At 35.6% G+C, this 5,922-nt stretch overlaps 1 long non-coding RNA gene across 1 annotated transcript; it reads left to right on the top strand.

Annotated features, from left to right (window-relative positions):
• Nucleotides 1-304: 304 nt before the first annotated feature.
• Nucleotides 305-2,174, top strand: LOC127118973 (uncharacterized). The gene is made up of 2 exons (XR_007802503.1): nt 305-638; nt 1,836-2,174. It is a non-coding gene; the product is annotated as an uncharacterized LOC127118973 (long non-coding RNA).
• Nucleotides 2,175-5,922: the final 3,748 nt, after the last annotated feature.

The raw sequence follows: 5,922 nt of genomic DNA, 5'->3' as shown, positions 1-5,922 counted from the left end.
CCCTCTCGATCACTAGCCACTCCGTCTAACATAGCTAATCAATTATGAGATTAATTCTGAAAAAAAGAAAGCAAGATCAAATTAAAGGAATTGACTCAACCTAATCATAACCTAATCACCTAATCAAATCTAACAAATGGATTAATCTAATTATCAACAAAATATTAATCCTAACTAACAAAAACAAGAAAATCCTAATTTTTATACCAAGATCAAAAATTACCTAAATTCTAACAAGATTAAAACTTAACAAAATTAAGATAAATTAAACTCATTAACATGGATTAAAGGGGGTTAGGGCAAGATTAATGGGCCAGGGGGTGTTATAATCGGAGGGAATGGTATGAAATGAACATCTTGCTTGGGTCAAAGGCTCAAGCTCCAAACAACTCCATATGCCAAAATCGGGTTCATCGAGAACCGTGACCTGCCTAAAGAAGCTCATGGATTCAAAGTAGATGCACACCGTAACACGAAAGCGGCGGGAGGAAATGTTGACGTCCAAAACAAGAATCTCTCACCGTAGGCATTTGGATCTTGTTCCTGTGACTTCCTCTGTGCCAAAGTCTTGTTTTCGCGTCGTCGATGGTGATGCGCTCGTTTGATGCGTTGTTGCACTCGTGATTTGTGATGAAGAGGTTAGAGGGGGTCCTTACTCGGTCTACCTTTAACTTCTTGTTACGATCTTCATTCTTTCCTTCCCCCTCCTTAATTGGAGGGTTTTCAGTTCTATTCAGAGGTTGATTCAAGAGGTTAGAGGGGGTCTTTGGAAGCAGTGGTTTAGGGAGGTTGTTATCGGTTGTGAAAAAAAATCTCCTGAAGGTTCTGTTATCAATGGAGTTATGCAGGTTCAATGAGTTGTTATAAATTCTGTTGGAGTGTGGTAGTTTATTAGAATTTAGTTAGGTTGTTAGGAACAATTATCAGTTGGAAATTCAGTTATTCAGTTGAGGGGGTTTAGTTTCAGGGTTATTAGGGAGAGAGTGAAAAGTGGTTTTGAGTTTTTGTTATGATACTGGTGGTGCCCCCTGAACGAATGATAACCTGTCTTTTATAACTCAAAATTCTGTCTTGAATACCATCCAAATTCATCAGAAATTAATCGTAAATTCAATTGTCAGTTACAAATTAAAAAGTTGTTTGGGTTAGTTACATGAAATGAGTTCAAGTGAGATTTCAAATGAAATTTTCTACTGTTTTGCAAAATGAACAATCTCTTAGTTATTTAAGTGTGTCGTGAAAAATTGGAAATTTTGTTTATAGGTTTTAGAATGGTTTTTCATTTGAGTTAGGGAGTTAGGGAATATCATTGGTTAGGTCTGCAGTTAGTGTAATAATGTTAAGTGAAGACTTAATGTAGTTAGTGAAATTGGTTAGTTTGCTTGTTAGCACTCTATTGAGATTTTTTTCTGGTTGTACTATGATGTATGTAGGAAAATATGTTGCAGACCGATGTGTATTGTTGTAAAAACATGGAGGGAGTTTCAATCTGCTAAGAAAAAGTGGCAGCCCTCCTTTCAACCGATGCATATGCAATGTATTTAACTGAAACTCTCTTGGAATTTACTTTGAAATTCAAGTTAAATTTCAGCTGAAATGAAATTCAAAACGCTGCTACCAATTGGAAATGCAATGAGTATATTTTTTGACTTAACCTTATTCAAATTAAAATTCTACTTGTAAAGTAAAATGCAATGTTATGTTGTTATTTGGAGTGTCATTATCATGTATTTAGTATTAGAAATTGATTGCGAACGCAATGTGATTAATATATTAATATGTATGCTTGGTTATAGGTTGGACTTATATATTTTGTTTTAAACTTGAAATGCTAGGCCATGATGAATGGAAGCATATGGATATGGAATTGGACATGGATTTGGGGCAGCTCATGGAATACTCGAATTGCTCTTGGATTGTGTTGTCATGGAAAATATTGAGATTTTGTAATGTAGTTTTAGGATTGAAATTGAAAATGGCTGTGTAACGCATTTTGGAAACAAAGGTTATAATTAAAAAATTGACAAACACATGTATGTATATTGATTTTGTAGAAATAAAACATAGGTTGAATGTGAAAATAGATGAGAAAGTGGATTGGAATGTAAGGCCTTAGCAATTGATCAAACCTTGCACATGGATAGTGAAATTGAATATATGGGATTTGGTGTCAATGATGATTTTTCTTTATAAATTTTGTGAATTAATTTGTAAGAGGTGGATGCACGATATTGAATAAAATGTAAACATGTAAATTTAAATGGGGTTTGAAATTGGTTATTGAATGTAATAAATTTGGAAATTGAATAGATTTGAAAAAGAGTTTAATGATCATGGTTTGAATGGTCCATGTTATTGAAATGGTGTAATTTGGAATATGTAAGGTCAAGTTAGGATTGAAATGTAATTTAGAAATGGGATTGTAATGGAAATGTGAATGAAATTTGAAGATGTATGGTCCATGTAATGGTTAATGAACATAACTTGATTTAAAAATGGACATGACTTTTGATGTAAAATGAATCGTGTGAATGCTTTAGAATGGGCATGTTAAAAAATGGTTATGATGTGAAAATGAATAAAATGAATGGTGCAATGAATCAAGGTTTACAAATGGTCACGGACATGAGATTTAGAATGTGAATTAGGTCTTGGTTAAAAAGAAAAGTTCATGCATTGTATAAGATGACCATGGCCTAAAAGAAGGACAATAAACATGATTCAAGGTGGTTTAAAGTGAACTTGGAAATGGACATGGGCATGTCTTGTATTGAAAACATAACGGTATAAGATGACCAAAAGTCAACAGTTGTAGAAAAGGTGTATTTTCTTATGGATAACTGAATATGTACCACAATGCCTCTAACATATTACATGCTAAGAATCAAACTAGATGAATACCAACCAAGAAACATATCATGACCATGCAAAGCTTTGAATGAATCCCAATCAATGAATCAGGACCACGAATCTTCTAAGTCCGTGAACCATCCATAAATGACCAGATGAATTAGATGAAACCTCAATCTTGAAAGTATACGCCACTGATGATGATGCCTTAGTCCGAAACTAGGGTTTCCACCCCCTCAACGTAAACCACATGATTCATGACCTTCCAAGATCAATGACCTGGGTTTTGATGAATCCCAAATCCAAAAGTCAACCAAGCAAGGCACTTGAACACCAATTATCCCTGATTAGGGTTGTAAACCAAACACCAAGCTCCTCAAATACATATCAAGCCATGGGCCCACCATTAGGGTACAGAAGTCAAGTTAAGACTTAGAAGGTAAAATATAAGATCTCATATGAGGAAAGTCAACAATTAGGGTTTCAACCCATATGAGGTGCAATACCATAATCTTCAAGCCAAAACCCTGATTTTTATTAGCCACAAGCCTTGAATCTATGATACTTGTTAGAAAATGTTAATCATGAATGAATGATGCATATGAATGAGGCATGAATATTAGCAAAACCCTGATTAGGGTCTCAAGTTATAAGTTAGATGAAAAGCAAAAAGGGAGGGAAAATTTTAGGGTATGACAATGATTACTAAGTCAAAGACTGAAGAATATCATGTTGAGTATTTGTTGAAGTTGTTTCAGCGTTTGAGAAAGTTTAAACTCCGCTTGAATCCTAATAAGTGTACTTGAAATTCTAGTTATCAGACTTTGGATGTCACACTGGTTGTTATGACATCCAATTCTGCACAGACAGGGATTATGCAGAACTTAACAGTAAGTGCAGTAAATAACACAAGTAATTGTTCACCCAGTTCAGTCCAACATGACCTACATCTGGGGGCTACCAAGCCAGGGAGGAAATCCACTATTAGTAGTATCAATTCAAAGCTAAACTCACCCGTTTACAACTTATCACTTAATCCCTACCCAATGCAATTTCAATCTTAACTTAAGATCAGAGTTCCTACTCACTCCCCCTCAATCACCTCAGTGATTACTATCTTTAAACAATATTAAAGACAAGTTGAAGTCACACTTCAAACAACTCTTGATTGTGCTTCACAGCTTTAATCAAGATACACAGCACTCACGCTTAAAAGCTTTGAGTGACACAACACTTACAACTCAATGAACACCCTATGCCAAAGCTATCATCTACTTGATAATGACTTGGCTTACAAGATACGTCTAATACAAGACTCACAAAAATACAGCAGTGAAGTATGATGGACACACAAAATCTTCACGCCTCAAAATCCCCGAAACTGAATGAAGGAACGCCTTCCTTTTTATATTGCAGTACCCTGGGCTTTTGCACCTGTATTCTCCTGAATTTAAGGTCACGCGAGTTCCCATAAATTCAACATTTAGGTTACTAAAAAATAGGCTATTTGTTAGGTTCATTGAATGTAGCTTGGTTGTTGATTTCCTGGTTTTTCTCTAAGCTGTTGACTTCCTGAAGAATAGCCTGAGAAAAAGCTGAAACAGAAAACTGAACAACCTACAATATAGCATATGCTGTCAGGCATGAATGTCACGACATTCAGCTTGACGTCAAGGTCCATATGCTGAGTCTATTTTTCCAGAAAACAGACTGTACAATTTTGCTGACCTGTACATGATCAAAATGACCATCCTACAGTAACAGCTTACATTAATAAATGTCAAAGTGTCCAACTTAACATTTACACATTTGGCCTTAAGTTAGTTCTGTTATTCTCTTGAAGAACAAACTAAGTTACAAGCTGAAGTATAGCAGAACACCACTTTGTCTAATGTTCAGTAGCTGCTGTCAATGATGAATGTCATAACATCCAGTTTGACATTCAGTCAGTAGGCCTTATGCCAGGTCTGGTCTTTCCTTGATAACCAGACTGAAAATAAATACTAAGTTCTAACAGAACACCTGCTGTTCTATTCCTTAGTATCTGTTGACAGGTATGAATGTCACAGCATCCAGTTTGACATTCAATAAAACCTGTGTTAGCTAGTCCTGCAGTAACTACAATGTAGTCACACATACATGTCATGACATCAGTCAAGACATTAGTAACCATCTAGTGTTTTACCATATAATGCAGCCAATTAAACACCTACAAACTCCCCCTTTGGCAAATTTTTGGCTAAAACACTTTGATCCCCATAACAGAGTTCATAGCAGCGGAATCACACACCTAGCAGGAAATAATACTAGCTAATACACTCAGAGTGGCAGCACACTCACACACATGGAAGTTAAATAAAAACTTCACACAGCAGCACACACATACAGAAGTTAAATCTAAACTTCAACACACAATTGCTGCAGGGGAGGAATCTGTCGTCCTTAGAGTCTGTTGTAGAGACCCATGAGTGTCTGTTGTAGAGACACCCACTCTGTTTGTTCAGGGGTTACTCCCCCTTTTTGTCAAAAATGTTGCCAAAGCCAACAACATAACCAGAGAATAACGACAGAGTTACAGACTTGGTTTTACTTCACAGTTTCAACCAAGTTACCATCCACTTGATCTTGCTTCACAGCTTTGATCAAGTAATCACCCACTTTTGCTTTACAGTAGGTACCACCATATTGTTGGTGTAAGCCCTAGAGGCCAATATTTTTTTGGTACTTGTATCGAATTATTTATTAATAATAAAAGGCATTTTCTTTATTATGGTTGATTAATAAAGTCCCTAGGATAGATAGTCCGTTTAATGTATTAAGTGTGACTTAATCATGAGAACACATTAAACATAAGGGCACTGTTCTTAAAGTATCCGTAGTCGAGCTTTAATGTGAAGTGGGATAACATTAAAGCATTAAGACTATTATGTTTGTAGACTGATGATCACATCTCATGGATCATGGATAAAGAGTTATCAAGTCTTAAACGTAGGTATGAATATTAGGAGTAATATTTATACCGGATTGACCCGCTATGAGAATACTATATAGAAAGTTATGCAAAGTGTCATA

The sequence above is a fragment of the Lathyrus oleraceus genome, chromosome 2 (genome assembly GCF_024323335.1).
Source record: "Lathyrus oleraceus cultivar Zhongwan6 chromosome 2, CAAS_Psat_ZW6_1.0, whole genome shotgun sequence".
Taxonomy (NCBI): Eukaryota; Viridiplantae; Streptophyta; class Magnoliopsida; order Fabales; family Fabaceae; genus Lathyrus; species Lathyrus oleraceus.
This window is presented reverse-complemented; position numbering and strand designations above follow the sequence as displayed.